This window comes from Ailuropoda melanoleuca, chromosome 7, assembly GCF_002007445.2.
Source record: "Ailuropoda melanoleuca isolate Jingjing chromosome 7, ASM200744v2, whole genome shotgun sequence".
Classification (NCBI taxonomy): Eukaryota; Metazoa; Chordata; class Mammalia; order Carnivora; family Ursidae; genus Ailuropoda; species Ailuropoda melanoleuca.
The window spans coordinates 5288595-5313799 of NC_048224.1; the positions used below are offsets into that span (position 1 = coordinate 5288595).

At 35.3% G+C, this 25205-nt stretch overlaps 1 pseudogene; it reads right to left on the reverse strand.

The window, feature by feature from the left end:
* The window catches only part of LOC100469892, a 158945-nt pseudogene that overhangs the window by 25914 nt on the left and 107826 nt on the right, over positions 1-25205 (reverse strand).

A 25205-nucleotide genomic window follows, 5' to 3' on the forward strand; every position in this document is an offset into this window, starting at 1 on the left:
TGCAACTGCAATCAGATGACAAAAAGGGATCAAAGGTATCCAAATCGGCAAAGAAGAAGTCAAAATGTCTCAGGCAGTGTCTCTGGTGTGTGCTGTGTGCACTCTGCTGTTCTGTTTTGGGTGCTCTATCCTTTAGGTCAGTCATATGCAGAGAGTTTCCACAGAGACTCTGTGGGCAGTGTTTGGTCCCTGGCCTGACTATGGCAAGGTTTAACTAGGCGTCTCTGTTCTGCTTCTGAAAAGAGACCTGACACCAACTCTACCTGAATTGAAGCCCTGCAGAACTCTCTGGTTGGCAGACATGTACAGGGATGGCATGGTAGGGGTTTGTGCTTGTCTTCCAGGGTAGGGGCCCACTATACTGGGACTAATGCAAGCTTGACTGAGAAGGCCAGGGCACAGGAGTTTGGTGCTTAATATAAGCAAGTTAGGCAGCCAGTGTCCATGCTGAGCTATTTCCTTTAGGTTGCTTGGTGTTCATGCTGTGAAATGGAAGAGGAAAATGGTGCCAGCCAGTTCCTTTGTTCTTGGAGAGATCTCTGTGAAAGATGCCTTTCAGGGAAGTGCTCCTAGGATAGCAAATAATATCCTCTCTGTGTGCTCCAGGTGTTTTTCAGATCTTTTTTTCCAACCTTTCTGCCCTTGGGGTTGTTTGCCTGCCTCCTCTCCAGGAGCAGGGCTGTGCCTTCAAGGTTATATCCCAGCTAAGCCTACTAACCTTGAAAACTCCAGATTTTAAGTCCTGCTGGTTGCAAGAACTCATGAAATTCATCCCCTCTCATTTTCAAAGCCATCAGCTTTGGGGAAATATTCTTGTGTATTCCCCTGTATGCCCCTTCTCTCGTTCTCTCGACCATAGCTCCCTCCTCTGCAACATGCATGATCTGTTTCTACCTTAAATCATGTCTTCCCATGTCTTACCTTCTTTGATGTGGCCTTTTCTCTCCCTTTAGTTGTGAAGATTGTTCTGTCCATCTTCAGGTTGATTTCTGGGATGTGTAGGGTGATTTGATAGCTATCTAAGTTGTGTTCATGGAACAAGATGAGCCTAGGGTCCTCCTACTCTGCCACTGTCTTGAAAATCCTAATCCAGCTCATTTTGTATCATTCCCAATGCCTAACACAGTACTTGCCAGAGAAGCAATCAAATAATATGAGGTAAATTAATATATATCACCCTATGTATTGATCAATTTTAAAATAAATGGTATGAACAGTGTATATCAACAGAAAAAATATGTGTATACCAATAAATATCTTTTTCAAAGCAGCTTTGGTAAGATGTAATTGATATACAAAAAAACTGTACACATTAATGTACACAATTTGATGACTTTGGAGATATGTGTGCACCCATGAAACTGTCACCAGAATCAAGGTAATAGACATGTCCATCACCTCTAAAAGTTTCCTTCTGTCCCTTTTTTACTGTGTTAGGAGCACAGCATGAGATTTAACTTCTTAAATTTGTAAGTGTACAATACATATTGTTGACCAAGGGCACTATGTTGCACTGCTGATATCTAGAAATATTTCTTCTTGCACAACTGAAGGTTTATATCAATTAAATAGATCCATATTTCCCCCTCCATACTGGTGCCAGCAACCACCATTCTACTGTCTGATTCTATGAGTTGACTATTTTAGTTGTCTCATATAAGTGGAACCATGCAGTAATTGTCTTTCTGTGACTGGCTTATTCCACTTAGCATAATATCCTCAAAGTTCATCCACGTTTTCACATAGGGCAGCATTTCCTGAATAATATTGGTATATCACATTTTCTTTACCCATTCATCCATGATGAACATTTGAATTGTTTTTGAAACTTGGCTATTATGAGATATCATAATTAATGTAAATGTTCAGATATTGCTTCAGGATCTAGTTTCAATTCTTTTGGGTAAATACCCAGAAGTGAGATTGTTGGATCATATTATAGTCCTCTGTTAAATTTTTTTTTGAGGAACTTCCATATTGTTTTACACAGAAACTGCATTGTTTTACATTCCCACCAACATTAAAAAGGGTTACAGCTTTTCACATTCTCATCAATATTATCTTTTTTTTTTTATAATAGCCATCCCAACAGTCATGATGTGATATCTCATTATGGTTTAGATTTGCATTTCCCTAATGATTAGTGACATTGAACATCTCTTCATGTATCTGTTGTCCATTTGTATGTCTTCCTTGGGGGGGAAATCTGTTCAAGTCCTTTGCTCACTTTTTAATTGCATTATCAGTTTGTTTTGTTTTGGGCATTGTAGTTTAGTAGTTTCTTACTTCATATAGTGTGAAAATTAACTCCTTGTCAGATATATGGTTTTCAAACATTTTCTCCCATTCCATAGGTGCCATTCTGTTTTGCTGGTTGTTTCCTTTGTTGTGCAGAGGCTTTTTAGTTTGATATAGTCCTTCTTGTCTATTTTTGCTTTTGTTGTTTGTGCTTTTGGTGTCATATGTGAGAAACTGCAAGATGAATGTCAAGAAGGTTTTCCATCCTCTGTTTTATTCTAGGAGTTTTACAACTTCAGGTTTTACATTTGAGTCTTTAACTCACCTGCGTTTATTTTTGTGTATGGAGTAAGATAAAGTCCACATTCATTCTTTTACATGTGGATATCCAGGTTTTCTAACATCATTTATTGGAGAGAATATCTGTTCTCCATTGTGTATTTGGTACCCTTATGGAAGATCAGATGACCATATATACATGAGTTGAATTCTGGGTTAAAATATATAATTTTAAATTATTTAGAAGATAAGTACCACTCCTCAACTTATGCTTATGAATGCATTTTTATGTAGCAAAATTCCACAACTCAGTAATTAAGTCAATAAGTAGCTATGAGTATGATGTTTAATTTGGGGAATTTAAAAATGAAATTTGGTTTTAGCAAGTTCAGTTATATATAATTAGCTGAACTAAAATTGCCAAAATATTATCTAGTAATGGTTAGGCCTGATACACAGAAAATTATTGTTTAATATGAATAAATTAAAATACCACCCTCTTTCTTGACAGCTTTATAACACTGCAATAAACATATATTCTTTATCTGTGAATTGTCTTTCTGACTATGGCAAGGTTTAACTTTTTTTTAAGGAGTCTTAAAATTTTCTCATTACCTCATTCCATTTGACATTAGAAAATTGTTTCAATAGATAGTAGCCTAACCAATTTAGAATTTCTAAATTAATGATGTTTCAATCTGGTTTTAAAAGGCATTTGATATTTCCAACTATGTTATAAATTCTGCTTCACATTACTATGAATAATAAAAATAACAGTTTATTTTGACATTTATTTTTAGGGGCACCTGGGTGGTTCAGTCAGTTAAGCGTCTGCCTTTAGCTCAGGTCATGATGTCAGGGTTCTGGGATTGAGCTCAGCATCAGGCTCCCTGCTCACTGGGAAGCCTGCTTCTCTGTCTCCCTCTGCCTGCCACTCCCCTTGCTTGCGCTCTCTCTGTCTTTCTCCCTCTGTCCAATAAATAAATAAAATCTTTAAAAAAAGGAAATTTATTTTTAATTTTTTAAAATTTGTTTTATTTTTAAATTTAATTTATTTTAATATTTTTTAAAACAGAAGCTGTTTAATTTTTTTAGAAATACAGAATGATTATGTGTCCTTTGCAAAGAGAGTTTTTAATTATCTTAATCTTAATGTCTATATTAGCCCAATATTAATAAAATTTATATTGTGAAGCATGTTACGGTTCTGACTAGTAGACCATCAACTTGTTTTCCCAGGTATGTATCCAAATCTAATTATTGGTGTCATATTTTTCTTTATTTCTTTACAGGGTTTATGTGCATATGTGTATGTATAGGTACTTCCCTATAATTAGAGTTTTATCTGAATGTCTCCATTTAGGAAATTTGAGACCCCTTGCCTCAATTCATTCTTGTCACATTTAGAAAAATAACAAAGATATGTCTTTCTTTTGCCATCAACATTTCTCAATACTTGGAGGTAGGGAAGGAGATCAGAAAGGAGACATTTTTAGTTTGACCTTAATTAATTGAATTACCTCTGTAAGGGACAAATATAGGGACATATTTAGAGTTTTCAGCCAAATATATACATTTAAGCCAACTAGTCAGACATTGTATAAATTTTTACTAAATTATATTTGCCCATTGTTTTTCTATGCATCCCTTCCCCTACAAGAACAATTGGGGCTCCCAAAGTACAGAATTAATGAACAAACAAAAATGAATATGGATGGAGTTAAGATGGCAGAGCAGTAGGGGACCCCTTTTTCAGACAGTCCCCTGAGTTGAGTTAGATAGGTACCAGACCAGCCTGAACATCCACGGAATCAGCCTGAGATGCAGGAAGATACATCTGAATCTCTACAAATGAACATCTCCAGCACTGAGTATTGAGGTATGAAGCAGAGAACCATGAAACCATGCACAGATCTCAGAAGATAAATGGAAGGGGGAGGGAGCCATGGCAGTCGGGTGCTGGGAAACAGTAGCCACCTGCACGGGGGAGCAGGCAGACTTGTGGACTGGCACCCATGAGAGAGCAGACTGAGACCGTGAGCTAGGGAACACACGCCATCAGACTGAAATGGAGTTCCAGTGTGCTCACAGGAACCAGAACGAGATGGGGAGCTCCAGGAGCATAGGGGCAGCTGGCGGCTGGTAGCTGGCGGTGGTAGAAACACAGGGGACAGAGATGCACCGTCCCCGGAAGTGAGGGTTGGGATGCCGGTTGTTGGGGGCACATCCTGGGATGCTGCAGGTTTGAGCAGCCCCAACAGAACACAGCTAAAGTGACCAGAACATCAGTGAAGAATGGTCCACAATCCCTCTGTTCTGAGACAGAGGCTGCGATTCGGCCTTTGCTACTCTGACTCTCAGAAGGGGCACAGCAAACCACCAGGGAATGCAGCCAGAGAACAAAAGCCTGGAAATACAGGCTCACAGTGTGCCCATTCCCATCCCCCCCTCACAGGGGACATGGAGACTCCAACCAAACAAGGTTGCCTGAGTATCAGCACGGTAGGTCCCTCCCCCAGAAGGCAGGCTGAAAAATCAAGAAGCCCACTTCCCTAAAATCCCTAAAAGACAAGGGCACACAGCCTGGGTCCTGGTCAATAATTTGGGCTCTGGACAACCCCACAACCTCTCCTCACCAGAATGACGAGAAGGAGAAATCCCCCCAGCAAAGAAAAGACAATGAGTCTGTGGCCTCTGCCACAGAACTAACGGAAATGTATATAACCAAATTATCAGATATGAAATTCAGAGTAACAATGGTCAAGATGATGTGTACACTTGAAAAAGTATTAATGAAAATATTAATGAGAATATAGAATCTCTAAGGGCAGAAATGAGAGTGGATCTGGCAGAAATTAAAAATTATATGAGCCAAATGCAGTCAAAACTAGAGGCTCTGATGGCCAGGGTGAATGAGGCAGAAGAACGTATTGGCAAATTGGAGGATGGGTTAGTATAAGAGAAAGCTAAAATAGAATTTGGTCTTAAAAAAATCCACGCTCAGGAATGGACGTTACGGGAGATTACTGACTCAATGAAACGTTCCTATGTCAGATTCATCAGCATCCCCGAGTGGGTGGAGAAAAACAGAGGTCTAGAAGAGCTTTTTGAACAAATTGTAACTGAAAACTTCCCTAATCTAGCAAGGGAAACAAACATTCATGTCCAAGAGGCAGAGAGGACCCCTCCCAAGCTCAATCATGACAAACTTACGCACGTCACGTCATAGTGCAATTTGCAAATATTAGATCCAAGGATACAGTATTGAAAGCGGCCAGGGCAAAGAAATTTCTCACGTACCAAGGCAAAGGTATCAGAATTATGTCGGACCTGTCTACAAAGACCTGGAATGAGAGAAAGGGTTGGGGGGGCATTTTTAAAGCTCTTTCAGAGAAAAACATGCAGCCAAGGATCATTTATCCAGCAAGGCTGTCATTCAGAATTGATGGAGAAATAAAGACCTTCCAGACTCACCAGTCATTGACCAATTTCATAACCATGAAAGCAGCCCTACAGGAGATATTAAGGGTGGTTCTATAAAGGTAAAATGGCCCCAAGAGTGATACAGAACAGAAAGTCACAATTGATAGAAAGAAAGACTTTACTGGCAACATGGCATCATTAAAATCATATCTCTCAATAATCAGTGTCAATGCAAATGANACTTTAAAGAGAAATGGCATCATTAAAATCATATCTGTCAATAATCTCTATCAATCTAAATGGCTTAAACTCTCCCATAAAACGCCACAGGGTTGCAGATTGGATAAAAAGAAATGACCCATCTATTTGCTGTCTACAAGAGACTCATTTTGAACCTAAAAGTACATCCAGACTGAAAGTAAAGGGATGGAATACCATCTTTCATGCCAATGCACCTAAAAGAAAGCTGGGGTAGCAATTCTCATATCAGACAGATTGGATTTTAAACTAAAAACTGTAGTTAGAGACACAGAAGGGCACTATANACAGAAGGGCACTATATTATTCTTAAAGGAAGTATTCAACAAGTGGATATGACAATTATAAATATATATGCCCCCAATAGGGGAGCAGCAAGATACACAAGCCAACTCTTAAACAGAATAAAGAGACATATAGATGAAAATATGTTAACAGTAGGAGACCTCAACACTCCACTATCAGAAATAGACAGAACAGTCATGCAAAAAATTGACAAAGAAACAAGGGCTTTGAATGCCATACTCGACAAGTTGGACCTCACAGATATATATAGAACCCTATACCCCAGAACCAAAGAATACTAGTTCAATTCTAATGCCCATGGAACATTCTCAAGAATAGACCATGTTCTGGGACACAAAACAGGTCTTAACNTTTATGGAGACCAACGAGAATGAATACACAACGGTCCAAAACCTATGGGATACTGCAAAGGCAGTCCTAAGGGGGAAATACATAGCCATCCAAGCCTCACTCAAAAGAATAGAAAAATCTAAAATGCAGTTTTTATATTCTCACCTCAAGAAGCTGGAACAGCAATAGAGGGATAGGCCTAATCCAGGCACAAGGAAGGAGTTGACCAAGATTAGAGCAGAAATCAATGAATTAGAAACCAGGAGTACAGTAGAGCAGATCAACAGAACTAGAAGCTGGTTCTTTGAAAGAGTAAATAAAATTGACAAACCACTACCAAGACTTATCCAAAAGAATACAGAAAGGACCCAAATTAATAAAATTATGAATGAAAAAGCAGAGGTCACAACCAACACCAATGAAATTGGAAGGATTACTAGAAACTTTTATCAACAGCTTNAACAGCTATATGCCAAAAAACTAAACAATCTGGAAGAGATGGAGGCCTTCCTGGAAACCTATAAACTACCAAGACTGAAACAGGAAGAAATAGATTTCTTAAATAGGCCAATTAACTATGAAGAAATTGAGTCAGTGATAAACAACCTTCCAAATAATAAAACTCCAGGCCCAGACGGTTTTCCTGGGGAATTCTACCAAACATTCAAAGAAGAAATAATACCTATTCTCCTAAAGCTATTTCAAAAAATAGAAACAGAAGGAAAGCTACCAAGCTCATTCTATGAGGCCAATATTACCTTGATCCCCAAACCGGGCAAAGACCCCCTCAAAAAGGAGAATTGCAGACTGATTTTTCCTAATAAATATGGATGTCAAAATTCTCCACGAGATCCTGGCTAATAGAATCCAACAGTTCATAAAAAGGATTATCCATCATGACCAATTGGGATTTATCCCTGGGATGCAAGGGTGGCTCAACATTCGCTAATATATCAGTGTCATAGATTTTATCCAGAAGGAAAAAGCCAAAAATCATATGATTCTCTCAATAGATGCAGAAAAGCATTTGACAAAATACAGCATCCTTTCCTGATTAAAACCTTCAGAGTGTAGGGATAGATGGTACATTCCTCAATCTCATAAAAACCATCTATGAAAAGCCTACAGCAAATATTATTCTCAATGGAGAAGAGCTGGAAGCCTTTCCCTTAAGATCAGGAACACGACAAGGATGCCCACTCTCACCACTATTATTCTACATAGTACTAGAAGTCCTTGCAACAGCAATCAGACAACAAAAAGGGATAAAATGGATCCAAATTGGCAAAGAGGAAGTCAAAATATATCTCTTTGCAGATGACATGATACTCTATATGGAAAACCCAAAAGAATCCACTCCCAAACTATTAGAAGTTATAGAGCAATTCAGTAATGTGGCAGGATACAAAATCAATGCTCAGAAATCAGTTGCAATTCTATACATGAATAATGAGACTGAAGAAAGAGAAATTAGGGAATCCATCCCATTTACAATAGCACCAAAAACCATACGTTACCTTGGAATTAACTTAACCAGAGACCTAAAGGACCTATATTCTAGAAACTATAAGTCACTCTTGAAAGACATTGAGGAAGACACAAAAAGATGGAAAAATATTCCATGCTCATGGATCGGAAGAATTAACATAGTTCAAATGTCCATGCTACCCAGAGCAATCTACCCTTTCAATGCTATCCCGATCAAAACCAATGACATTTTTCAACGAACTGGAACAAATAGTCCTTAAATTTGTATGGAACCAGAAAAGGCCCTGAATCTTAAGGAACTGTTGAAAAGGAAAAACAAAGCTGGGGGCATCACAATGCCGGATTTCAAGCTATGCTACAAAGCTGTGATCACAAAGACAGCATGGTACTGGCACAAAAACAGACACAGACCAATGGAACAGAATAGAGAGCCCAGAAATGGACCCTCGGCTCTTTGGGCAACTAATCTTTGATAAAGCAGGAAAAAACACCCGGTGGAAAAAAGTCTCTTTATTAAATGGTGCTGGGAAAATTGGACAGCTACATGCAAAAGAATGAAACTTGACCACTCCCTCACACCATACACAAAGATAAACTCCAAATGGATGAAAGAACTCAATGTGAGACAGGAATCCTTCAAAATCCTAGAGGAGAATATAGGCAACAATCTCTACTACATCGGCCAAAGCAACTTTTTTCATGACATATCTCCAAAGGCAAGAGAAACAGAAGATAAAATGAACTTGTGGGACTTCATCAAGATAAAAAGTTTCTGTACAGCCAAGGAAACATTCAAAAAAACTACGAGGCAGCCCACGGAATGGGAGAATATATTTGCAAATAATGCTACAGATGAAAGACTGTTATCCAAGATCTACAAAGAACTTCTCAATCTCAATACATGAGAAACAAACAAATCATAAAATGGGCAGAAGATATGAGCAGACACTTTTCCAATGATGACATACAAATGGCTAACAGACACATGAAAAAATGTTCAAAATCTTTAGCCATCAGGGAAATTCAAATCACCTAAGATATCACCTTATGCCAGTTAGAATGGCAAAAATTGACAAGGCAAGAAACGACAAATGTTGGAGATGATGTGGAGAAAGGGGATTCCTCTTACACTGTGGGTGGGAATGCAAGTTGGTATTGCCACTCTGGAAAACAGTGTGGATGTCCCTTTAAAAGTTAAAAATTGAGCTACCCTATGACCCAGCCATTGCACTACTGGGTATTTACGCCAAAGATACAGACGTAGTGAAGAGAAGGGCCACATGCACCCCAGTGTTCATAGCAGCATTTTCCACAATAGCCTAATTGTGGAAGGAACCGAGATGCCCTTCAACAGATGACTGGATTAAGAAGCTGTGGTCCATATATACAATGGAATATTACTCAGCTATCAGAAAGAACGAGTTCTCAACATTTGCTGCAACATGGATGCCACTGGAGGAGATAATGCTAAGTGAAATAAGTGAAGCAGAGAAAGACAATTATCCTATGATTTCTCTCATCTAAGGAACATAAGAACTAGGAAGATTGGTAAGGGAAGAAAGGGATAAAGAGGGGGGTATTCAGAAGGGGGAATGAAGCATTAGAGACTATGGACTCTGAGAAACAAACTGAGGGCTTCAGAGGGGAGGGGGCTGGGGGAATGTGATCGGCTGGTGGTGGGTATTAAGGAGGGCATGTATTGCATGGTGCACTTGGGTGTTACACGCAACTAATGAATCATCGAACTTTACATCAGAAACCAGGGATGTACTGTATGGTGACTAACATAATATAATGAAAAAAATTTTTTTAAAATACTGCCCCGTATCTAAGAAAAGAGAGAAAAAAATGAAAAACAAAATTTTTGAGAAAACACTTGAATAGAAGTTGCAATATCTTATAGTATATACTAAGTAACAAAGTTCAAGTGTAAAAAAATGAATATGAAAGAAATAATTATGTTTATAATGTTCATGTGTAATTTTTTTGTTGTTTATTGCAATTTAAGAACACTAACAAATAGTCTCTATGCCACTGTGACCCTGTAGTAGGCACTCATGTATACGTACGCATTGCAACAAATCTGCAATGTGGACTCAGGTGAGGCTGAGGAACTTACCACATGAAATTTGCTAAAAGGCAGATTCAGATTGTTCATAATTTAGGCATACTTTTTTTTAAATAAAAGAACAAGTAAATAAAGAGTGTGCAACTCTAATCATTACTTGGATAGGACCAAAATTATAATTTTAACCCTCTAAAGAAAGGCCTAACTTTGTCAATATGTGTATGAATGCTAAAATATAAGACTACACTGTAAAGGAGATATTTTACTCCAATTCGATGAAAGTAGACAGAAAAATCAATAAGGCAATAATCATTTTTATGAAGTCCACTCTTTTTACAGTATCCTTTAAAAACAAACAAAATAAGTCGTGTTTTAGGGTATTGCAACAGTCCAGAGAAGTAATGCCATTTAGAAAGAAGAAAAAAAATACAGAGAAGAAATAAAATTTCTTTTAAGATGATCGAGAAGTCTATATTTTTCTAAATCTAAAACCAAATATTGCCAAAGGTAGGCTTCAAAAGAAAATTACTAAACCACATACTAAGAAAGGAGTTGACATATTACTCAAAAATATAGGTATTTTGACCACTCATTCAGTTAGATCTTTTGCAACTGTCTTTATTTAAGCAATAAACTACTTGATTTTTTATAGAGCCTAGACTTTTAATTTTTAATACTTTGACCCCTCAATAACCTACATATGACAAATTCAATTGTTAATATATTAGCTAAATAACAGTGGCATTAATGTAGTCATGCTGCTAGGGGAAAGCGTCAACACTCACCTGACTCATTTCTAATGCTTGTGGAAGTCTCTTCACTAGCCTGTGGCTTATAAGAATTTTTGGACTGGCCTTGGTCTGAAGCCAATTCAATCACATCGACTTTTTATTTGAACAATTTTTTCCTTACTGGAAGTTGGGAATAGAGTGATTCTATGGTAGTAAAATGTTCTAATATACTGTATGTATATTGAAATGCTATAAAGCTCCAATTTTTCTATGAATGCGCTCTATTTAAAAAGGAAAAAAAAACCACATTATGGTGGCTCTTTATATCTGTTTAGTTCATACACAAGACTGGGTAAGAAATGCCAGTGCCAGGGTGACAGTGTCTGACTGACAAACCTTGTTATTGAAGGAAAGTTGTTTATTAGGAGACCTATGAAAGTTCTCAAACTCATACCAGGTTGCCTTGGACCTAGCTCTAGAAAGAAACACACCTACTGGAAATACAATTAAATATTTTATAATTAATTTTCTGGCTCAGTGGTAAGAGAAGAATCATTATAAATAAAAATACTTCATTAAATTTGAGATTAAAATTTTCAATATATCTTCAGGAATGTACATTTAGGATTGGTGACAGAAGTCAGTCTGAGTATACAATAAAGTCTCTCACTATATATTTCTATCTTTGTATTTTCATTTGTTAAGAATTAAAAGAAAACTTTTTGATTCTTAAATATAACTTCACTATTTGTAAACCTGATTCGGTGGCCTCATATAGCGGCAGCTAAAAAGGCTAATTCAACTTACTCCTTATTTTCCTCTCTAGGTAATGGTTAGAGACCATCATTTGATAATTCAGAAAAATCATCACACAACTAGTATTTGCTATTTTAATAAGTCAGGAAATTTATAGGTTTTCTTGTTTTACACTCCCGTTTATTGATTTTACTCACAAATTCTTAATACTTCTTAATACTTAATATATTTTAGAATTGCTTCTTAAAGCACTCCAAACATATCACTCTTCCTTTATTTAAATTATTCTAAGTTTGGAGGAAACAGTTTTATTTTTTATTCTGCCAAGGAACCTAAAAATCTCAGAGTCATATGAAACTCTAGGGCTAAACCATCTGCTGAAATATCAGTCCCATTAGTTCTCTGAATTCATAATTTAAGAACTGCAAGTAGAAGGAAAATGGTTGATTAGAGATGCCGAAATAACACTAAGTAGGGTAAACATCTTTTAGGTTTAAAAAATTAAATCACAACTTTTGATTGTGGATTTTAAAAAGTAGTGTGACATATATTTTTCTGCAGTAAGTTGTCACAATTTTGGAGATGCTTAAAGGCAATACATGTCTATAAGAGCATTGAATAGCAGGGAACAGGCTTTTACATAGTGAAACAACTCAATACACATTTACTGAACACTCACATAGTCTATTGGGGTCCATTCTCCATAAAATAATGACTTGTTATTTCATAGGTGAAGGAACTGTAATTCCAAGACAGAGAAAAAAGATATTCCCAAGGTCTCGCAAGCAATATTTAAAAGAATGAGAAATAAAACTTTGATTTTTTAAAAATGAAATCCACAACCTTTGGGTTTTTCAAGATTTCCTTTCACATTGGGAAAAGTGAGAAGACCAGATATCATGAGAGCTTTGAAACTCTCACACAAATGAGCTGGTCGATTATAACACCTTCTCAAGTAGCATTTGAGTTGTGCTGCAAAATTTTATCTGTAGCAAAATATCATAACATGAAAATATCAGCAATTATCTTAAGAAACATATAAAAGATAATGTAAAAATTGGATCACTATTAATACTGTAATGTGTGTGCAACAGTCCCCATATATTATAGTCTATCTCTTAAATGACTGTGGTTATATAGAGCATACTCTTAGAACCCGTGTATTCTTTTGTTTCACACCTTAGGGAACTGTCTAGAAGTCTCCTGTGTGTATATGTGTATTTCATCTGGAAGTATTTTTCCTTTTTCTACTTACTCCTTTTCCATAAGCCTCAAAATACGTGTATCGGAATGGCAGATCAAAGGTTTAGAAGTTACTGTTTTCACTTGATACTATTCAAATTTCATTTTATGTATTTTCATGCTGATACCCCTACCAAAAAAAAATCTTTTATAGATAACTCACAAAATCAGACAACAAACTGCTAATTTAAACTTGACATTTCATTAGTTGCTTGGATGCATATATTTGTCCACAATACCCAAGAATAAATTGCAAAATGGGACAATATTTCAAAAATAAAATAAAGGGAAAATTAACATTACATAGCAATATACAAAACATAGGTCCACTATACAAAACATAAGCAACATAATCAAATTACATTTTATAAAGATGTGACACAGTAGAAGGTATAAATTTCAACCATGCTTACTGTCATAGGGTTTCCCCCACACTCTTGGTTAGTTACAAAGTAATCTGACATAATGAAAGAATTGAACCTTCCTGTAGTCAACTCTCAGAGGCCAACTGCTGTTCACACACATCTTGCAAAGTGGTATTAGAAAATATATTTCTGTTTGGGCTTTTATTCTGTTTTATTTGTACATAAGAATTACAGCAAGAACCATGAAGTTTTGGTTCCCAAATAAGAGCATTCCCTGAAATGCTGTCTGCTTGTGGACTCACTGTTTTTAAGACACTCCTTTTTCCTCAACTTTGTAAACAGCTGCCTCAACTGCAAAATGGATGATCGTCCAGTGCCAATTGGCAAAACAATTCCTTTACAAATGATTGTATTTTGTTTGCAAAGCTGAGACCACAGGTACATCACAATCTGGTTTTAAAAAAATCAGCAAAGATAAATGGGAACTAGAGAAGCAAAATCAAGCAAGAATACAGATTTTCACTTAAAAAATTAAGAAAAAAATCCAGTGTGTTAAATAGCGACTTTCTTCATTTATTTTTTGCTGCTGGAGTGTCCTTTGTCTTTTAATGTTACTATGTGCATCTGATTGGACTCTAGGGATTTATCATTTTTGTTCTTTCAATAAAGGGCACAACTTTATTTTTATATTAAAAAAAGATCTTTAATTTAAAGCAGTTTTTCTTTCTGTATTACTTGAAATAATAGATTGTAAAGCCTGTTGAATAGAACAGTTATCATTCATGCAATGCTATCTATTTTCCTCAGTAGATATAAGATGGCTGATATCTTACTGTATCCCAAGAATGTAAACCAAGGCTTAGTAATATATTCACTAATGAGCCTGAAGATAGCCTACTATAGTATTCAATGTTAGGTTCTACTAATTAGCACTTAATAATTAATGTCAATGTACCAATATGTCCAGAGGGCTCTCCATTGTTTCACACGCTCCAAGCAAATGCCTGTCATATAGACCTATTATTATGCTTCCATTCAAAAATGCTCGTGTCACTTTTTTTTTTTTTTTTTTACATTACAAAGACAGTATTGTGTAATGGGACACATACTGGTTTGAGAATCAGTGTCATATTCCAAGCCTGGCTTACTGATTAGCTGCATGTTCTTTGGTTAGGTCATGTAATCTCTATTTTTCATCTGCAAACAGGGAGCATTTGAGAATTAGTGTCTCCCTATCTGTACTCTAAGAACAACTGATGTGAGACTTTGGTATTATGTAACATATATGTATTAGTTCTATTGCATCATGATTCGGAGTCCGATTCTAATACACATATTAGATTCTATACATATTAAAATATAAAGTGATTCTTAAACATGTTAGAATATAAAAAAAATCAGACTACATTAGCTCTGAGGCTCCTTCCAGTCCTCATATTCTACGAATCTAAATTTCAGTGAAATAATTACATATGCAAAGTGTCAAATAAAAAAAATCTGGTCTTAGGTAAAGAGAGACTTAATTAGAAAAGATTACTGTAATAAGGAATGGGGACAATTGTAATGGGGCAGGGAGGGAGACTATAATAAAGAATGGCAAATATCTCAAAGGTTAAGTAGATAAGCACTTTTCTTTTAATGGAGGAGTGAACAAGAGTAGACAGAATGGGTTGTGAAGGTGTGGAATAACAAGGTGGCACAACTAAACAGTTGATCAGGGAATGTTTATCCTTGAAATCAGCCAATTCTCAGGAGGGCCCCTTAAAAAAGGACTGTATGCTGCCTCCACTGAAAGAGTTCCAAGAGTCAAGGGAAGAGGTTAACTTGGTTAGTTCCTTAACAAACTTTTATTCTGATCAGCTAGGACAAACAGTTCAGCTAATCTCTAGAAGGAAAGAATGGGAATTTGAATGGTCTGCGTCTGGCCTTGTCCCAGGTAACCAAGGTGGGGCATCTGTGAGTCCTATCTCAGTATGTGATGAAGTGGGGGATTCCTTGCACTAAGCTATTGACTGAACACAAAATTTGGGCAATTTTCTTAATATTGCTGTTTTGCAAGGCTCAGGTGCAATTCAATGTTGTGAAAAGCAACTTCTGAATTAGGTAGAAAAATAAATATTTTGAGACATTATGGAAAAGAAACACTCAGTTTCAAAACTCCACAGGAAAAAATACCATTAAATTAAAGTTGTACTTCTTCAGCAAAAACTTTGAAGATTTGAGTCTTCACAGAAGCAGAATAAGGCCTCAGTTTAGTGTAATACTTCATTCTCTCAGGGTGCTATTTTGTGAAAGCATCCTGCTTTATTTCACAAAGGTGACCTACTGCCTTACAACCCTGGATTAATATACTTGACCTTTTGTAGATAAGAATTATGTATATTATATATACTCATAATATATACTTATATTTATAATATATAATACTTTATTGAATATATATATGAAGCTCCTTGTCAGCTTAGTGTCCCCAGCACAGGAATGCTTGGCAAGCTGCAGATGGAGAACAACGGCAGTGAATGTGGGGCATCCAGCACCCAGATTGCTCCAAGCAGAGTCTAAACTATCTTACATAACAATGAATGTATTAAACATTCACACAGCTGCTTGTTATCAAAATTGCTTATATTGTAGTTTTTAATAATAACTCTTTTGATTTCCTGGAGTGTATCATCACTACTTAGCAGGAAAGAAATATCCTTTTCCATGGGTATTCCACCCCTTTATTCCAGCCTGCCTTCCCTGTCCCCCAACACACACACACACACACACACACACACACACACACACACTTATAATGAACCACTCAAAGAGAAAAATGTGGAACAGTTAGATGGGTCTATGTTCCTTTCTCATAGTACTGTTTATAAGCATGCTTGACAATTCATCCAGTATGTTTTGTTTATGGGAAAAGTTTGGTTGGTGTAGTGGATAAATAATCTCTTCATAAATGTATCTGTGTTGTTGCTTGCAGAGAATGTCTATATATAGACTCTCCAACAGAATTTTCTTTCTTCAAGAGTTCATGAGACAATAGCAAATCATTCTCAGCCTTGAATTTCATTAACTGCTTATATGATGCTTATTTTTATAAAAAGGTTAGGATGGAGGTAGAGAATCTGCCCATACTGAGGATCAAGATTAATTCTTTGGAATATTTTTTTAATACTCTTTAAAATATACTGACATATCGAATCACCTAACTCCTGGTCTTAGTTTAGAAATTATTATCTTAAAGTAATTCTGAAAGACATTTTTTAGGAAAAAAATATCTTGGAAATATTGTAAACAGGTTGCAACTATTATTAAAATATATTAATGCTATGAATTAATATTAACTAAAATATATTAATTTTAAATATATCTGCAGAATTAACTCTGCTTGATCATTTTACGGTGTTTAATTGTTTTTAATTAAGTTTTTTATTTTAATTCCAGTATAGTTAACACACAGTGTTATATTAGGTTCAGGTTCACAATGTAATGATTCAGCAATTCTGTACATTACTTAGTGCTCATAATGGTAAGTGTACTCTTAATCCCCTTCACCTGTTTCATCCATCTTCTGACCCACCTCCCTTTGGTAACCATCAGTTTGTTTTCTATAGTTAAGAGTCTGTTTCTTGGGCGCCTGGGTGGCTCAGTCATTAAGCGTCTGCCTTTGGCTCAGGGCGTGATCCTGGCGTTCTGGGATCGAGCCCCACATCAGGCTCCTCCGCTGGGAGACTGCTTCTTCCTATCCCACTCCCCCTGCTTGTGTTCCCTCTCTCGCTGTCTGTCTCTCTGTCAAATAAATAAATAAAATCTTTAAAAAAAAAGAAAAAAGTCTGTTTCTTGGTTTTTGTCTTTTTTTTTCTTTGCTCATTTGTTTTGTTTCTTAAATTCCACATATGGATGAATCATATGGTATTTGTCTTTCTCTGACTGACTTATTTCACTTAACATTATACACCCTAGCTCCATCCATGATGTTCCAAATGGCACGATTCCATTCCTTTTTATGGCTGAATAATATTCAATTGCATATATTTGCCACACTTTCTTATTCTATTCATCAATTGATGGACACTTGGGCTGCTTCCAAATTTTAGCTATTGTAAATGATGCTGTAATAAATATAGGGGTGCATGAATACATTTGATTTAGTATTTTTGTATTTTGAGATAAATACCCAATAATGTGATTATTGGATTGTAAGGTAGTTCTATTTTTAACATTTTAAGGAAATGCCACTATGTTTTCCGGATTGGCTGCACTAGTTTTTAATTCCCTTAAAAGTGGAAATGGGTTCCTTTTTCTCCACATCTTCATCAACACCTGTATTTCTTAAGTTTTTGATTTTGTCCATTCTGACAGGTGTAAGGTGATACTTCATTGTAATTTTGATTTGCACTTTTCTGATGGTAGTTAAGGATAAACATCTTTTCATGTTTCTGTTAGCCATCTGGATGTCTTCTTTGGGGAAATGTCTGGCTTCTGCCCCTTTTTAAATTGGATTATTTATTTTTAGGATGTTGTTTTATAAATATTTTAAATATTTTCAATACTAACCTTTTATCAGATATGTCATTTGTAAATATCTTCTATTCCATAGGTTGCCTTTTTGTTTAGTTGATTGTTTTCTTCACTGTGCAGAAGCTTTTTATTGTGATGAAGTCTCAATACTGTACTTTTGCTTTTGTTTCCCTTGCCTCATGAAACATATCTAGAAAAATGTTGCTTTGGCCAATGTCAAAGAATTTACTGCCTGTGTTCTCTAAAAGGATTTTTAGGGTTTCAGGTCTCACATTTAGGTATGTAATCCATTTTGAATTTATTTGTTGTGTATAGTATAAGAAAGTGGTCCAGTTTCTTTTTTTGAATGTTGTTGTCCAGTTTTCCCAACACCATTTGTTGAAGAAACTTCCTTTTGCCACTGGATATTCTTTTCTGCTTTGTAGAAAATTAATTGATGATATAGTTGTGGGGTTATTTTTCATTTTTTTAATTTTTTCCATTAATCTATGTGTCTGTTTTTGTGCCAGTAACATACCGTTTTGATCACTCCAGCTTTGTAATATAACTTGATGTCTGGAATTGTGATGCCGCCAGCTCTGCTTTCCTTTTACAAGATTGCTTTGGCCATTCAGAGTCTTTTGTGGTTCCACACAAATTTTAGGATTGTTTGTTCTAGTTCTGTGGAAAATGTTATTGATATTTTGATAGGGATTGCATTAAATTTGTAAATTGCTTTGAGTAGTATAGACTTTTTTAAGATTTTATTTATTTATTTATTTATTTATTTATTTATTTGACAGAGAGAAAGACAGACAGCGAGAGAGGGAACACAAGCAGGGGGAGTGGGAGAGGAAGAAGCAGGCTCCCAGTGGAGGAGCCCAATGCAGGCCTCGATGCCAGGATTCCAGGATCACACCCTGAGCCAAAGGCAGATGCCTAATGACTGAGCCACCCAGGCGCCCCTAGTATAGATATTTTAACAATATTTATTCTTCTAACCCATGAGCATGGAATGTCTTTCCATTTCTTTGTGTTATCTTCAATTTTTTTCTCAGCGTTTTATAGTTTTCAGAGTATAGGTCTTTCACCTCTTTGGTTGTTTATTCCTAGGCTTTTGTTTGTTTGTTTGTTTTTAATTATTGGTGCAACTATAAATGGGACCATTTTCTTAATTTCTCTTTCTGCTGCTTCATTATTGATGTATAGAAATGCAACAGATTTCTGTAGATTGATTTTGTGTACTGTGACTTTACTGAATTTGTTTATCAGTTCTACAATTTTTTTGATGGAGTCTTTCAGATTTTATGTCATCTGAAAGTAGTGAGAATTTTACTTCTTCCTTATTGATTTGGATGCTTTTCTTTCATTATTCTTGTCTGATTGCTGTGGCTAGGATTTTCATTATTATGTTGAATAAAAGTAGTGAGAGTAGACATTCTTCTTCCTGATCTTAGGGTGAAAGATCTCAGTTTTTCCCTATTAAGGATGATGTTAGCTGTGGGGTTTTCATATATGGTCTTTATTATGTTGAGGTATGTTCCCACTAAATATAGTTTATTGAGGGTTTTTATCATGAATGAATATCGTATTTTGTCAGATGCTTTTTCTGCATCTATTGAAAGGATAATGTGGTTTTTTATCCTTTCTCTTATTGATGTAATGTATCACATTGATTGATGTGTGAATGAATATTGAGCCACCTTGCATCTCAGGAATGAATCCTACTCAATTTGATGAATGATTTTTTAAAACGTATTATTGGATTCAGTTTGCTAATATTTTGTTGGAGATTTTTGCATGTATGTTCATCAAGATATTGGCTTGTAGTTATCCTTTTTTTCTGTGTCTTTATCTGGCATTGGTATCAGGGTAATACTGGTCTCATAGAATGAATTTGGAAGTTTTTCTTCTCTTTAATTTTTTGGAATAGTTTGTGAAGAACAGATATTAATTCTTCTTTAAATGTTTTGTAGAATTAGCCTGTGAAGCCATCTGGTCCCGGAATTTTGTTTGTTGGGGCTTTTTCATTACTGACTTGATTTCATTGCTGGCAATTGGTGTGTTCAAATTTTCTATTTCTTCATGTTTCAATTTTGATAGGTTGTATGTTTCTAGGAATTTATCTAGTTCTTCTAGGTTATCCAATTTGTTAGTATATAGGTTTTCAAAATATTCTGTTACAATTGTTTTTATTTTCTGTGGTGATTTTTCTACTTCTCCTCTTTCATTTGTGATTTTATTTATTTGGCTTCTCTCTCTCTCTCTCTCTCTCTCTCATTAGAATTCTGGCTATAGATTTATCAATTTAGTTGATCTTTTCAAAGAACCATCTCCTGGTTTCATTGATTATTCTCTTGTTCTTTTAGTGTCTATGTGATTTATTTCTGCTCTAATTTTTATTATATTATTCCTTCTGGGGGTTTGGGGTTTTGTTTGTTCTTCTTTTTCTAGCTTTTTTAGGTGTAAGGTCTGCAGTGTTTTATTCTCAAAAAAAAAAAAAAACATAGGTATGTAAATATCATTACACCCATTTTCAGATAGAAAGAAATGAAGGTAAAAAGACCATATAAATAGTCTTTAAAGGCATAAGCTCTAGAGTTTGGCTACCTATATTAGAATCAGAGCTCTTCTAATAATAAATTTTATATGAAAATTTTTTAATTAACGAAAGGGATGGCTCCCAGTTCTTTAAGAAAGGGAGTTATAGGTTGTAAAACTGGCAAGAGGTTTATATCATGCAGAAAAACCTGTTGGAATTAATTAACAAATTCACTAAAGTCACAGGGTATCTAATTAACATACAGAAATCAGTAGCATTCTTATAAAACAACCATGAAATATCTGAAAAATTAATAAAGCAACAATTCCATTCAAAATAGCATCAAACATAATAAAATATCTAGGAATAAATATAACTAAGGGAATGAAAGTTCTGTACAATGAAAACTACAAAACCTGGATAAATGAAATAGATGAAGATACAAACAAATGGAAAGATATCCCATGTTCATTGGTCTGAAGATTTAACATGATTTAAATGTGTATACTATCAAATGGCATCTATAGATTCAACACAATCCCTATCAAAATTCCAATGGTATTTTTCGTAATAGTAAATATATATCATATCAAAAATTTGTATGGAAGTACAAAAGATCCCAAATAGCCAAACCAATCCTGAGAAAGAAGAGCAAAGTTGGAGACATCACACTTCCTGATTTCAAAATATACTGCAGATCTATAGTAATTAAAATGGCATGGTACTGGCATTAAAATAGATACATAAACCAATGGAACCGAATGGAGAAACCAGAAAAAAACTCCTGCATATATATTCAACTTATACTTGACAAGAAAGACACGAACAATTAATGAGTAAAAGATAGTATCTTCAAAACATGCTATTAGGTAAACTGGATAACCAAATGAAAAATGAGTGAAATCAGACACCTGTCATACACCACTCAAAAAATAACTCAGGGTACCTGAATGAGTCAATCAGTTAAGTGGCTAGCTCTTGATTTCAGCATATCATGATCTTGGGATCTTGAGATAGAGCCCTGCATCAGGCTCTGTGCTCAGTGGGAAGTCTCCTTGGGATTCTCTCTCTCCCTCTGCCCCTCCCCCACTCTCTCTCGCTCTCTCTTTCTCTTTCAAATAAATAAATACATCTTAAAATAACTAAAAATAGATCATAAACTTAAATACAACACCTGCTACTCTAAAACTCCTAGAAGAAAACATAGGGAAGAAACTCTTCAACATTGGTCTTGGCAATGATTTTTTGGATATGACACCAAAACCACAAGCAACTGAATAAAAATCAACAAGAATACATCAAACTTAAGATCTTCTGCACAACAAAAGAAACAATCAGCAAAATGGAAAGGCAACCTATGAAATATGAGCAAATATTTACAAATCATTTATTGGATAAGACTAATGTCCAAATATATAAAGAGCTCACAGAACTCAATAACTGACAAGAAAAACAAAACAAACAAAAAGAAAAACCAAAAAAAAAGCAAAAAGCAAAACGTACAAACAAACAAAACAAGAAATCTGATTAAAAATAGGTAGAGGAACTGGATAGACATTTTTCCAAAGAAGACATAGAAGTGGCCAACAGGTACATGAAAAGATGCTTAATATAATATATCATCAGGGAAATGCAAATCAAAACTACAATGAGATATCAACTCATACTGGTAGAATCTCTATCAATAAGAAGACAAGAGATAACAAGTGTTGGCAAGGATGTGGAGAAAAGGGGACCTTGTGTCTAGTTGGTGGAAATGTAAATTTGTACAGCCACTATGGAAAACATATGGTGTTTCCTCAAAAAAATAAAAATGGAACTATTATATGATCAAGTTTTCTCACTTCTGGGTTATATTTAAAGGAATATTTAAAGGAAATGAAAACAGGATCTCAAAGTGATATCTTTACTTCTATATATATGGCAGCATTATTCATAATAGACAAAATATAGAAACAACCTAAGTGTCTGTCAAGTCCTAAATAGTTAAATAAAAGTTTTATATCTCAAATGGGTGGAGAAAGAATTTAAGTTTTTTACAGTAGATGCTCTAAGAAAAGGGAAGTCGGGGCCTGAGAGTTAGGAAAAAAGACAGTCTAAAGTTTAATCAGGCTAAGAGGAACTTTAAGGCCCTTCTAAAGACTGGTTGGTTGTAAAAGGATATCATTATTAGGATCTTATTAGAGAAGGAAAATAATTTTTCTGTGGTCACAAAAATTTTATTGTCAAATCAGAGTGAACCAATGGCTGCTTGAATTTAACACCCATGATCTTAACTTCTATGGTAACCCAAATTGCTAAATTAAGACACTCCTTTTTACTTGTCTCCTTTAGAGCAACTGGTCTGGTGACTTGCATCAAGTAGATTTTTTTTTTTTTATTTTTAAGGCCCTTTTATGCTATAAGATGAGCTGTCTTTGGCAAATATAGATGTCAGCTGATATTTGTTGAGACATTTCCAGAAAAGAATTATATAATCAGAAGCTCTTTTAAGCAAGGCATTCTAAAATGTTGTTCTCAAATTCCCCATCTCTTGTATGAAAAAAATCTTAAGGCAATAAATATATTCTATACTTCATCCTACCTCTAAAAATAAGGAAATCCTAGTCAATAAAACTCAGGTCTTCAATAGGGTGTTAAGATTAGTTGTGCATGGAAATCAGTCAATTAATATACCCCCTTATTTGTTTTCGACTTCTTTTGGACAAACATAACCAACATAGAAATGGAATCATTCAATTTCTTTAGCTTTTGAGATTCTGGAGTTAGATAAGAAGCAGAGAAACTTGAAGGAAGTTTTAGTCCTGGATTGGCACCTGGGGGCAAGAGAGAAATAAATGGGTTGAAAAACTGTGAAATGCAGCATATGTACAAAAAAGCATATGCTTCATACATGTGCAACTTAATGAATAGTTACAAATTGAACACTCCGTAACACATCTGAAAGAAGCTATGCTGACAATCTCAGGGAGTTCCAACTTGTTTTTTACCTCTTGGGAGATTGAAAGCTTCATGAGAGAATTCAAACACTCTGGTCTTAATCTGAATGAACATTTTGCCTGTATTTTTCTGAACCTTTCCTCCTCATTACTTCTACTATTCTGTCTATAAAAACTGAAATCTAAAATTCTCCTTTACTGGTTATTTTTGTATTCGTAAAGCCTCAGGACTATCGGTGCCAGTCCTGTTACAATCAATGTTCTTTTCCCTCTATCAGCAGAATCAAGTTGTTATTTTTACATTAATTTACGTCATCTTTCTTTGTACTATTCACTGAGATCCATCTTGTCACCCACATTTCACTGTGTGACATCTTGTCAAAGCCATTCTGCTGCAAGCCTTTTGAAACCAATTTCACAAGTCAAATGACTGGTCCATATACGAAGAATAAAAATCTCTCCAGTCAGCTAAAATGTTGCTGTTGTCATTTTTAATGAAGTTGTCCTATAAAAGCAAAACACCCAACTCTGACAGACTCACATATGCATATACAGGTATAAAACAGATTTAAATGAATGCAGCTTTAAATAAAAATTGAAACAGATTGTACATTTAGATGAAGCTAATTTAATAAACCAATAAAAATAACACCATATGATAAAAATTATACGTCTGTAATTGTTTGCTTTTGTCATGTCTGCCATTTGATGGAATTAGGAGGCAGGCTGCCAGTGGAATGTTGTAGAAGATCAGCAAGTTGTCAGCAGAGACAAGAATGCAAAGGCAGCACTCTCTCTATTCCCATCAATCAGAAGGAAAATTCAGTTCTCTTGCACAGTCTTTCGTTTTTTGGATTATATGGATGTTATTTTTTAATTATAAAATTTCTCAGATTAAAGGACAGCTGTTTACTCTCCAAAGAGTCCTTAAGTAAATTTTCTCCTATTCTAATCTACTCTTGAATATGTCAACCATAGACAAGAAGAAAAAGAAATCACTGGGTGGTTAGCCTGAGTGGAGTAAAAAATGTAAGTGGAATGTCTTAAAGACTTTTCGTCAAATGAGCTCAATTGAGGCTATTTGCTTCACTCAGTGCAAAGGAAAATGAGGCACTTTATTTTAAGTAGTTCATTTGAGGCTTTATTCTTGGACAGACACAACTGTACTATGTATTTGTTCAGGGATTTATTATTATTATTATTTTAATATATATTTAGGTAGTGCTTTGCTATTTTCAAAGAACCCAAAGATTGTAATAGTCACCAAAAAAAAAAAAAAAGAGAAACACTAAACATTATGTGTGACAAAATCAGAAAATTTTCTTTCTGGAATTGTGGCAGGTAAAAATCAGCATAATAAATATACTGAGTTTGGTCTTCTATAGACGTAATTCTCAATTACAGATGGTTTGTTACAGAAAATATATTTTTCTTTTTTTCTTTTTTTTTTTTTTAAAGATTTTATTTATTTATTCAACAGAGATAGAGACAGCCAGCGAGAGAGGGAACACAAGCAGGGGGAGTGGGAGAGGAAGAAGCAGGCTCATAGCAGAGGAGCCTGATGTGGGGCTCGATCCCAGAACGCTGGGATCACGCCCTGAGCCGAAGGCAGACGCTTAACCGCTGTGCCACCCAGGTGCCCCAGAAAATATATTTTTCTAATCTCATTTAGTGAAATAAGGTGGTCTACAATGTTTACTGAGGAATTAGAATGAAATATTATTATTATTACAAGTTACATTATAA